At 42.1% G+C, this 13,121-nt stretch overlaps 1 pseudogene; it reads left to right on the forward strand.

The window, feature by feature from the left end:
• The first annotated feature begins 3,169 nt into the window (after positions 1-3,169).
• Positions 3,170-3,621, forward strand: LOC137750420 (large ribosomal subunit protein uL15-like; annotated as a pseudogene).
• Positions 3,622-13,121: the final 9,500 nt, after the last annotated feature.

Genomic DNA, 13,121 nt, shown 5'->3' on the forward strand with positions numbered 1-13,121 from the left:
CAAAAGCCTTCCAATATTCTGCATGGGACCTTCCCTCCTGCAGAGAAGGTGTCTCGCCCAGGCTAATCCTCAACTCAGATAAACAGCAGAGCTAATGGAGCGTCAGGAGGGGTGGACGGGGCAGACAGGGCTTTGGCCTCTCCCAGATTTGCAAGGCGAGAAATAAATATCTTCTGTATTTGCACAGAGGCAGGACACCTCTCTTGCTCAACAAATGCCAGAAGAGGCAGAAAGAATAAGATTCAGAAATCACCCTCTACTTAAAAGCCGAGGGGAACAAGTTTTGGGGACTTGCTCATAGATCAAAGCCATATTGTTGGAGAAACCTCCTGCAAGGGCTAGAAAAAGGTGGGGATGGAGGTCCTGGGTAATGGGAACAGAAGACTAGTCTGACCCCAGATGGACTAAAGATGTGCCACTGGGATGGGTGGAAGGATTAGAGGAAAGGAGAAAACATCATAACTGATGGAGTGCATCCATTCTTTCATTTAATCCATAAAAACATGATGGGAACACACTCTGTGTGAGGTGCCAATATGATCCATAAAACCGGTCTGGTCACTGCCCTCCTAGAGCTTACAGGGTAGTGAGGGAGAAATAAATAAGTATTGTTGGTTTACTGGGTTGAATGGTGTCCCCAAGTATTCACACCCACCCAGAACCTCAGAATGTTTGGAAAGAGAGTCTTTGCAAATGTAATTAGTTAAGATGAGGTCATACTGGATTAGGGTGGGTCCTAAATCCAATAACTGGTATCTTTAGTATGAAAAGAAGAAGAGGCATAGAGACACACAGAGGAGAAGCTATGTGAAGACGGAGACAGAGTTCTTGTGATGAGTCTGCATGCCAAGAAATACCCAGGACTGTCGGCAACCACAGGAAGCTCCTTCAGAGGCTCCAAGAGGAACCAACACTGCTGAGACCTTGATTTCAGATTTCTTGCCTCCTGAACTATGAGAGTATACATTTCTGTTATTTCAAGCCACCCAGTTGGTGGTGATTTGTTGCGGCAGTCCTGGAAACTAGGATAGTTGGATCACAAATCTGTACATTATACTCAGATTTCAAAGAAAATGCACCATTTATATTTCCTGAATTAACCTGATAATCCTCACAAATCCTTACCTCGAGTGGTCGTGGGGAAAACCTGAAGTTAGTTTAATCAAGTTAACACAGTCTGATGCAATACTTCAAACAATCTCTTAAGGTAAGTTAGGTTCTCCCTAGTGTTTCCAATTTCCTTCCCTCCTCCTTACACTTATTCTCCATTGAGCCCTGGATGGGGATCAGGAGGCAGGAGAACACGGCACTGTGGTGGCAGGGATGGAAGGGGCCTCAGATCCACCCACCCAGGCCCATCCACTGAACCCAGGCTCCTCTGGTCTCCATGGTGTTGTCCTTTGCTGTCCAGTTTCTGGGTACCCTGCTTGGCAGTGGACCACTTGGAAGCCCATGATAGGTAAACTTAAGATCTCTGCTTTCCCAACCCAGTCAGGGCCTGTGACGGGTCTCTCCCTGCTTCTGCACATCCCTGTGTGGTCGACCACTCCCTTTCATTCCCCAGGCCAGGTGGCCCACCCTGCAGCATCCTACCATAAATCACTTTGCTTCTGGAGCAGCAACCCCTAAGGCAAGCTTTCTAGTCATCCTCAGCTAACATCCGGGTCCTTCAGTAATTCAGAAACAATTCTGGGTTTTTCCAGTCCCCACAGGAGCCAAGGGAGGCTTAAGATGCTGTCTCAGGCTAACTCTTCCCCTAACTACAGCGTGCATCTGAGTTGGCTCTGAAGTAGCTACCCCATGTTAACATGGGGGACACCTTATAAATCTTTCTCCTCTCAGATCCCAAATAGGAAGCAGAAAAAGAAAAAAATCCTCTTCTGCTTTCATCTCCCCCTCAATCTATCTAGCTGGTTTCCCCTGCCTGTACTGCAGCCCAATGAGGTTGATAAAGATACATGTATTTCACCACCTGCTTCATTGAGCCGCTAACTTGTTTCTTCCCATGCCATCTGAAGCAGCAGGAATGGGCCTTCAGCTACTTCTTCATCTTTCACAACGATGTTCCCTATTCTGCACTCTTCTCTTCTCCAAGGTGGCATCTTTCTTCCTTCTTATTCTAAAGCTGTGTTGGAAGGAAACCGACTCACAGACATAGAGAACAGACTTGTGGTTGCCAAGGGGGAGGGGATATGGGGGAGGGAAGGATTGGGGGTTTGAGATTAGCAGTTGCAAACTATTACATATAGAATGGATAAACGACAAGATCCTACTGTATAGCACAGGAAATTATATTCAACGTCCTGTGATAAACCATAAAGGAAAAGAAAAAGAAAAAGAATGTATATATATAAATATATATATACATGTATAACTGAATCACTTTTGCTGTAGAGCAGAAATTACCACAACATTGTAAATCAAATATACTTAAATAAAATAAATTTAAAAAATTAAAACTGTATTGGAAGAACATGATTTACCACAAAAAGGAGAAAAGTATCTCCTTAAATTTTTCAAAATATTACCCTTGTTATGAGTAAACAGATATGCAAGTAAAACATTTGATGAATATTAAGAATAAAATAAATGGTAGAGAACAAACGTATGGACACCAAGGGGGGAAAACTGCGGTGGGGTGGGGATGGTGGTGTGCTGAATTGGGCGATTGGGATTGACATGTATACAGTGATGTGTATAAAATTGATGACTGATTAGAAAAAAAAAAAAGAATAAAATAAATGGAGTATAGGTGGCAAAACATAATCAAAGATTTCTTAAAATAGTTAACACATTTAGGGCATAGTAAGCCCTCAAAATGTTTTTTAAATTGTTGTGGTTGTAGCTTTAGTTGTAGCATTGTTAGGGGCAATGACACAATTAGCTGTGGTAACTGACAAGACGTCACATGATGGATAAGCCTGGTCACAACCCAGCTGGCAATGGGTATGTGGCTTGATTGGTGTTGACCTCAAGCAGTATTTCCAAACGTGAATGTCACTGCCGAAATTCATACCACGTCTTCAAAATTTGCACCAAGTACCAAGACTTCATAAATTTTATCTCTGTAACCACAGTTTTTGTTTCTATTAGCTACAGCATCCACTCATGAAAATGTTGCAACTTCAAAAATATTAACATCTCATTTGTCTGGGTCACTGACCTACCATCCAAACTAAGGAAGAACCATAAAATTCAGGACCACGGGAGCCATGGCAATGGCCACATCAGCAAGAACCAGAAGCACTGGGGAAGCGGGGGTCATGCTAGGGGCAGGCATCACCATACGATCAACTTAGGCAAACACTACCTAGGTTACTTTGACAAGGTTCGTATGAGGCATAACCACTTAAAGAGGAACCAGAACTTCTGCCCCACTGTCAACCTCACTAAATTATGGACCTTGGTCAGTGAGCAGACATGGGTAAATGCTACCAAAACCAAGACTGGAGACACCCCCATCACGGATGTGATACGATCATGCTACTAAAATGTTCTGGAGAAGAGAAGCTCCTAAAGCTGCCTGTCATCATGAAGGTCAAATTCTTCAGCAGAAGAGCCAGGGAGAAGATTAAGGGCAGGAAGAGGGGTCTGATATCCTGGTGGCTTGAAGCCACATGAATTTCATTAAATGCTAAAAACTGCTTTAAAAAATTAACAGCACAAAAAGTTGGCTCTCATTCAATGTCCTCCCTGTCACCCCTTAGTCTGTGGAAGGATATCTCTGCACGAGCACTGCCTTCCAGCTCTCGGCTCTCACACCACAGGTTCCACTGGAGAGAAAGGGGAACTTTCCCAGCCACTGATTTCTCAGCAGTCAGGAGCAGCTTCCGGGTTGGGTGTTGAGGGCACTCTGCACAAATTGTTCCATATCTGATAGTTATGTTATGGGTCGGAAATCTCCAGCATCTTCTTAACTTTTCTCTACCTGCATGCACAGCATGTGAGCTCCCTTCCCCCCTCCAATCTTCTTCCCTGCTTGCCAACTTGGCAAAATCCTTTGTCATCTTCAAAATTATTCTGACATCGTCTCTCCCATGAAGCATCCCCTGATCCTCCCAAGGAAAATTAGTCTATTCGTTCTCTCCCCAAACACGATCCCTTGTGTGCATTACCATGAGTGCCATATAATGTCTTATATCACATGCATTTATTTACATGATTGTTTACTTTCTCAAGGGAGCAAATTATGTCTATTCAACTCTGTCAATTTAGTGAGGGATGCTCCGCCCTGATTTCACATTGAAATCACCTGAGGAGCTTTGAAAAATGCAGATGCCTGGGAGGATCCCTAGAGGTTCCGGTTTAATTAGTCTGGGGTTTGGCATTAGATTGTATTTCTTTTTATTAAATTGTTTTTGAGTGTCAAGGGGAACTCTAATGCACAGCCAAGGCTGAGAGCCGTTGCCCTTGTACCCAGGACAGGGCTTGGTATACTATACTCTGTCATTTAACTGTTTCATGTTCCTTATGTTTAATGCTCTTAACCTTTAGCAGATTTTCCCCTACAACTGTTGTTAAGATGAGTCACCAAAATATCACTCCTCCCTGAAAAACTAAACAAACCTTTGAAATAGAAGTCTCCATCTATCAGTGCTCTCCTCCTAGGGAGGCTCAGAAAAAAACACTCAAGAAATAACTCGCTCTGAAGGAGGGAGGCTGGCTGTTGACTTCATCGTTTTTGCATGAAGCCCACACCTACCCTGGGAGATGCTCTGTGGCCCAGAAACAGAACTCTGGAATAACAACAACAAATCTGACAGAAGCACCCATAATGTTTGAATCTGCCGACTTCTCTCCTCCCGCAGCCTTGGAATCCAAAGCCTGTTCAAACTGCTTTCCAATAATTCCATATAAGATGAGGGCAATATTATCAAGAGGGCTGCACAGCCATCTGTGCAAGATTTTCCCATTTTTTTCTGTTTTGACTTGGAGGAGAGTTCCCATCGTGGGGCTCAGATGCAAAGACAGAAAGAGGCTTTTGCACTAGGTAGACGATGGTGTGAGCTGGGAGCCACATATTTCTGAGGTTACATAGAAGGAAAAGAAGCTTGAACAGTTCTCATCATAATGACATGTTCCGAGCTTCCCTCACTGGCCCTTCCCTCAGTGGTTTGATCATCTGAAGACAATTGGGGGATGCTCTGATATTAATGATGTTGACCCCATTTGCTTCCTGGACCATAAATGAGGAGCCCCATTCCTCTCCTTTGTACCTAGCTTAACCTGGAGGCCAGCCATCCTTCTACATGGTGCTGAGTTACACATATTCTAATAGGCAGGCCAGGGTTAGACTTAATGAAAGCAGACAGGTTTTGATTCTTCCCCTTTATTATTCTGAAAGCCGTATTAACCCGAGCAAGGCTGACCTTATGAAAGCTTCAGTGAGAGCCTGCCCATGTGGGGCGAAGTCATCCCTCGCATGATGCTGATAACCCATCATTCAAAATGCATCCTTTGAAACTGAGTGTAGTGACTAGTGTAGTGACAGACATCTGTCCCATCCCCATTGTAAAAAATCACATCAACCTTCAAGGACCAATGTAGAGTCCAAGAAGCTGGAGGCATATGATGCAATTCGTCACCTGGCATATCATAAAATCTAACTCTCTTTTATTTCTGATGGACAACTTTGCCAGATGAAGTAGAGAGAGAAAAGGTTGGTTCTAGACAAAGAGGATACGCTCTCAGATATGAGGTAGAGCGAGGAGACTGGGAATGAACGCTAGCATGTGGGCATCGGGCGTTCTATTGAGCACAAAGGGGACAGACTTGCCATTTTAAAGATGCAAGACCTAAACAGACAATACAAAGAATTAATAATGATTATACTTAGCATGTGGCAAGCATTTTCTATGGGTCTGGAATTGTTCTAAGAGTTTTACATGCATTGTGCCCTACGGTCCTCATCCGTACTACAATTATTATCACCCTTATTTTACAGATGGGGAAACCGAGGCTCAGAAAAGTGATGAATTTTCCAAAGTCACACAGCCAAGAAATAGTAAAGCAGGGATGTGATTCCAAATAATTTGATTCTCCAAAAAGTGCTGTTGACTTTTATGATATACTGCCTCATGATCAGGGAACTGGATATGCATTCTTTTTTTGGAGGGTGTGGAATCTTAGCATCCAGGGGACGGTTTGAAGTACTAGGTGCTGGGAAGGCCAGGTAGGGTTCACCAGACACAAGCCCCATGCATTTTCCTTGGGCTGCCCTGATTTCTTGGACTAGATTCCACCACCAACTCTGACCACAATTTGATATCCATTTCAGATATCATGAATATGGCTATGGGCAGCTTGGAGGATTTCCTTGCCCACTGGCCATTAATCTGTGAGCACTGGCAAATGGAAATCATGCTACTCAGTCAACCAGAGGCCAAAGTAACCTGCCAAAGTAACCTGCAAGAGACTTTTGGTCTCTTAAGTATACACCATTGGACTAACCACCATGCTCATCAAGCCAAGGTCAATCAGTCTGGCGCAGGCTTTCTCAGCCTCAGCACCGTTGACATCTTAGGATGGAAAAATCTTCGCTGTCGGGGGCTGTCCTGTGTAGGATGTTTAGCAGCATCCCAGGCCTCTACTCACCAGATGTCTGCAGCACCCTCTGCCCCAGGTGGGATCACCAAAAATGTCTCCAGATATGGCTAAATATCTCCTACGGGGATAAAATTACCCCCAGTTGAGAACCACAGGATAGTTCCTAAACTTTAGTGTGCCTCAGAATCACCCTATGGGTTTGATAAAACAGAGATTTCTGGGCCCCATCCTCAGAGCTTCCGACCCAACAGTCTTCGAGTGGGTCTAAGAATTTGCACAAATTCCAGGTAGATGCTTCTGCTGTTGGCCCAGAAACCACCCTTAGAGAACCACTGAATTGGTCCGTTCCATTATGTGTCCAGAGCCATGCGTGTCATTAATCCTGAGTGTGGATGGCTCTGCGAAGACCTTCCTCACCTGCTAGAACAACAAAGGTTTTGGCTTAGACATTAACTCTCAGTAGAAGAGCAAGGTCATGGAAAGAAGCCTGGAATTAGATTCAGAAGACATGAATTTGAGAGCATTAAAAAAAACCTGGATGAGTTATTTAAACTCTCAAAGCCCCAATTTCCTAATCCATAAAAATAAAGCCAAAAAAAGTGACAACCAACTTACTCTGGATTACTGGTGACAATGAAATAACCCAGTGTACCCCAAACTTTGATCATCCTCAAAATACATCACAGTCTTACCATATCTACCACCACCTGAAATGAACACTTCTCTTTAAATGAACTCACGAAAAGGGGAAGGAAAAAAACCTTAATCATCTACTTTATCATAAGAAATAATATCTGTGAAATCAGTTTTCCCTTGATAATTATGTTTTCCCAAATAGGCTTTAAGATAACTATTAAAAATCTCTGTGTACCACTTAAAATCATCTTTTACACCTCCTATGGTTCATGTTATCACACTTTGGGGAAGAGTAAGGTATTTGTGAGGGAGCTTTATAGGTTGCAAGTGTTGTCAGATTCAAGGTGCTATTATCAATTTTGTCTAGGCAGGGCAGTTGTTGTAACTGTCTGGAAAGGTAGCAAAGGTTGAGACCAGGAGCCCTTCCCTGATGTGAGCTAATGCAGCTAGTGTACACTCTCCTTCTGCTCTTAAAATTTGGCTGTATATCAGGAAAGGCCACTTGAACCTGTTCTCCCATCCCCTTCAGTCTCTTTCTAATATGCCCTAATGCCGTTTCAAATCGGAGATGATGAATTAAAAGAGCAGAGCAAACTGGAGCCAGTAGGAATGAACTTGACACTAGCAAGATCCACCTGAGCTTCAGTATTTCTCTTGTGATTACCAAAAACAGGTCTCACTCCAGAAGAGACCCATCAGTGGCTTCAGCACAGCACCTCCTGGAGAGGACGTCACTTCAGAGCCTGGCCCATGTCTGCCTGGAGCAAAAGACACCTTCCCTGCCCGCCTGTGATCATGTTGCTTTTGGTTTTAACATCTTCTTGGAATAGGCTCAGGTCATCAGGTAATTGCTTCTCGCTATAAACCAGTAGCTCTCCCTTCTGTGTGTATTAGACTCACCTCAGAAGCTCTTCGGAAAATTAATGTATGTGCCCCACCCCAGACCATTTGAATCAGAATCCCTGGAGGTGGGACTCAGCATCAGAATTTTTAAAACACATTTGTTTTAAAAATCCATATGTGCATCTATGGTCAAGAGCATGGTTTTAAGTGAAGGAGAAAAAAAAAATCTTTACACATTTTGAGTCTACCTGTAACCAAAGGACTTCTGCCTTAGAGATAAGCATGCACCAATTTCGATTCTAAGAAGAATGCCATGGCCTTTTAGCCATGTCTCCTTGAGCTTATGCACTGATGTTTTCTCCTCTCCAAATGGCAATTTATTCTGTTTTCCACCTCAAGACTCAAAGGAGGGAATAAAAACCTGCTGCACTTTTGGTGCAGCTACTATGGAGAACAGTATGGAGGCTCCTTAAAAAACTAAAAATAGAACTACCATATGATGCAGCAATCCCACTCCTGGACATATATCTGGAAAAGATGAAAACTCTAATTTGAAAAGATACATGTACCCCCAGTGTTCATAGCAGCACTATTCACAATAGCCAAGACATGGAAGCAACCCAAGTGTCCACTGACAGATGAATGGATAAAGAAGATGTGGTATATATATATATATATATATATATATATATATATATATATATACACACAGTGGAATACTACTTCAGCCATAAAAAAGAATGAAATAATGCCATTTGCAGCAACATGGATGGACCTAGAGATTTTCATACTAGGTGAAGTAAGCCAGACAGAGAAAGACAAATATCTTATGATATCACTTATATGTGGAATCTAAAAAATATGACACAAATGAAGTTATTTACAAAACAGAAACAGACTCACAGACATAGAAAACAACTTATGGTTACCAAAGGGGAAAGGGAGGAGGGGTAAATTAGGAATTTGGGATTAACACATACGCACTACTATATATAAAATAAATAAACAAGGACCTACTGTCAAGCACAAGGAACTATATTCAATATCTTGTAATAACGTATAAAGGAAAAGAATCTGAAAAAGAATATATATATATTTTTAAAAACAAACAAAAAAACTTTCTGCATTATTGAGCATTTATATCAACTGACACTGTTCTACATGCTTTATACATAAATCACTGGATTGTCTTAATGAGGTAGTACAGTTGCAATATTTATTATAAAGGATACCTATCAGATTGTCTATCTAATAAAACCACAACTTCTGGGATCGCCCCCTTACGTTTTTCTGAAACCACCTCCTGTTCCCTCCATCCATGAAGTTCCAAGGGAAGCTGCCAGTTTGGCCCAACGTTACTCCCAGCCTTTAGACACAGATGATTGGGCTAGTGTTGGATACAAGCCTTAGCCAGGACAATTAATCCCTTCCCTGAGAACACAGAATGTGGAGGAGATTGAAATGGATTGAGAAATAGAAAAAAAAAATGGAAAAACAAAGGTCTTCTGCATGAATAATCTAGTCACATGTAAACTAGAGGTGCCTGCAGTCTTTTTTTTTTTTTTTAATTTGTGGGAAGTAAAGGAAGCTAGTGTAAGTGAACAAAAATGAAGCAAACACACAGAAGCTCACATAATGGAGGGAAAGTCTACATAGCATTCAAGGCCTTGATTATTTCCATTTGCTCCTGGGACTCAGACCTGCTTTTGGGCTCTGTGAGGTACCAGTATTCTTATAATAAATCCCTCTATTTGTTTAAGCTAATCTGAGTAGGTTTCTGTTAGTTGCAAGCAAAATAAATTAATATGACTATGCCTAAGATACAGAGGAGGGGTGCAAGGAAGTGTAAGACTTGGGCAGATTCCCTATAGGAATTTACAACCTGGGAAACACAACAGAAAAAATCGAAGATCTGGAGTCAGACACAGCTCAGCTCCAAACCCTCACTCACCAGCTGTGACACCTTGGGTGGTTATTTTACCTCTGTGAACCACAGTTTCTTCCCTCATACAGGATACCAATGTTTGACGTGGATGTTGTGAAAATTAAATAGTAGTATACTGCCTTGTACTTTGCTGGGGCCTCAACTAACCGGAATTCCTTTCCCTGTCTTAGAACTAGAAGGGATTTTAGGGAACAAAGGGGAGAAACTGCTGAGACATGAGCATGACCTGGGTTTCATGGAATCATAGTGCCCTTAGCTCTCCCCTTGCTCCTGGCTGAGGGAGAAGAGGAGGTAAGCCAGCATGGAACCCAAGGAAGCTGTTTCCACACTCCTGATCCCATGCAGCCCAGAGGGCATCAGAGCAGCCAGTTACGATGTTTTATCCTAAAAGTTCTCAGTGAAAGCAGGTGGAAAGAGGAGGTCACAGAAGTTGGAGTGCAAAAAAAGAGAAAAAGTTCACGGCTATATGTGCTTTGAAGTCTTATTCTAAAATAAAAATTAGGAAAAAAAAACTGGGTCTTTGAATTGAAAGTCGTCAGGATCCTCATTAAAAGTTTGACTTCTTCCCATACGAATCCCAAATAATAGAGGAATATGAGAATGACATTTGATTATTTTGGGGTCATAGAAAAAGTTTAGGCTTTTGAGCCAGAGAGACCTGGGTTCAAATTTTGATTTTTTGGCTTAGATCTATAGCCTGCAACAAGCCACATACCCTGTTTTAACCTCAGTTTACCATCCTCATCCCATTAAATGGAACTAAAATGCCTAATTTATTGGGTTGATTAAAGGAATTAAATAAGATTCTTGTATAGTGTCTCCACAGTGTCCAGCACATGGTATGTGCTCAATCAATAAAAATTGTGACATCTCCAAAGCCCATAAAGTTTTTAAAAAATTGCATTGAAGTATAGTTGACTTAAAATGTTGTGTCAATTTCTTCTGTACAGCAAAGTGACTCAGTATGCATGTGTGTGTGTGTATATATAAATAAATATATATATATAAATATATATATATATATAATATGTATAAAATATATATTCTTTTTCATGTTCTTTTCCGTGATGGTTTGTCACAGAATATTGAATATAGTTCCTTGTGCTATACAGTATGACCTTGCTGTTTATCCATCCTATATATAATAGTTTGCCTCTGCTAGTTCCATTCCATTCCCATTCCTTCCCTCCCCTATCCCCTCTCCCCCATGGCAACCACAAGTCTGTTCTCTATATCTGTGAGTCTGTTTTTGTTTCATAGATATGGCGACTTGTAGATTCCACATATAAATGATATCATATGGTATTTGTCTTTCTCTGTCTGACTTACTTCGCTTAGTATGATAATCTCTAGGTCCATCCATGTTGCTGCAAATGGCATTATCTCATTCTTTTTATGGCTGAGTAATATTCCATTGTATATATGTACCACATCTGCTTTATCCATTCATCTGTTGATGGACATTTGGGTTGCTTCCATGTCTTGGCTAGTGTAAATAGTGCTGCTGTGAACACAGCAAACCCCATAAAGCTTTAATGGGGCCCTAAAGAACATGAATTTTAGGATCAGACACAGTTGGGTTTGAGTTCCACTTTTAAACTGATGACCGTGTAAAATTACTAAACCTTTCAGAGCCTCAGTTTCCTTCTCTATTAAAAAGGAATAACAGGGCTTCCCTGGTGGTGCAGTGGTTAAGAATCCGCCTGCCAATGCAGGGGACATGGGTTTGAGCTCTGGTCCAGGAAGATCCCACATGCCGCGGAGCAACTAAGCCTATGCACCACAACTACTGAGCCTGCACTCTAGAGCCTGTGCTCTAGAGCCTGCAAGCCACAACTACTGAGCCCACATGCCACAACTACTGAAGCCTGTGCACCTAGATCCCGTGCTCTACAGCAAGAGAAGCCACCACAATGAGAAGCCCACGCACGGCAACAAAGAGTAGCCCCCACTCGCCGCAACTAGAGAAAGACCACGCACAGCAACGAAGACCCAACGCAGCCAAAAATAAATAAATTAATTTAAAAAAAAAAAAAGGAATAACAACACCTACCTACAGTGAACCCTGATTTTGACCACCCAGATCTATTTCCTTTTCCTCCTAAAGGAGTATTATTTTTTTTCAGGTACCATGATTTTTCCAGGTGTCCATATACTTCTGGAAGGCTGATCTCACCCTCAGCTCCCAGGGCGACCTGATTGGTCTGGAGGAAATATTCTCTCAATTGATTTGGAATAAGCATATGACACAGTTCTGGTAATGAGACAAGAGCAGGAGATTACTGGGGACTTTTCAGAAAAGTTCCGTCTTTCCAAGAGTCTCTTTCATTTCTAGATGTTGTCTGGTCCAGAGGTGATGCCTGGAGCTTCTTTAACCATCTTGAGACAAGCCTATGGGTGAAACTAACACTGAGGAAAACAGAGAAGGGTAAAAAGAGCCTGGATCCGTGCATCTCTGTTGATCCTCCGAATCAGCCTACTTTGGAACCTGTCTTACCTCTGAGTTTCCTGTTTACAGGCAGCAATAAGTGACTTATCATTGAAACCAGCTGGATGTACAATTTCTGTTACTTGCATCCGAAAGTATCCTGACTGATGAGTGCTCACTGAGATACCACATGCAAATCACTAGTCACAGTCAACCCTGGCACCCCAGTAGAGGCACAACAAACAGTTAGCTCTTATCATTGATGTCATCATAATCATTATCACTATTACTAGCTGACAATAATAAAAACAACAGCGGCAACTATAAAAATAACAGCAAACACTGCTGATGTGCCAGGCACCATTTTAAGTGTTTAACATACTTAAATTATTTAATCTGCACAACAACCCTATGAGAGAGAGGCATAATTACAAGAGTTTTACAGACGGAGAAAATGAGGTTCAGAGAGATTAAGTAATTTCCCTAAGGTCACACAGCTGGTAGGTGATAGAGGCAATATTTAATACCCAGGCAGCCAAGCACTAGAATTTATGATACAGAGGAAAGGAAGACCATAGGGAAATCTGATTCGATCTCCTGATTTGGCCTCCCTTCTTCCTTCCAGCTTCTAAGCAAAGTCAAGGCCGATGAATAGGGTCCATTGGGAGGGACCACCTTGAAATGGAAAGGGGACTGATTTGGGAGGCAGGGATTTATGTGTGG

The sequence above is a fragment of the Eschrichtius robustus genome, chromosome 16 (assembly GCF_028021215.1).
Source record: "Eschrichtius robustus isolate mEscRob2 chromosome 16, mEscRob2.pri, whole genome shotgun sequence".
NCBI lineage: Eukaryota > Metazoa > Chordata > Mammalia > Artiodactyla > Eschrichtiidae > Eschrichtius > Eschrichtius robustus.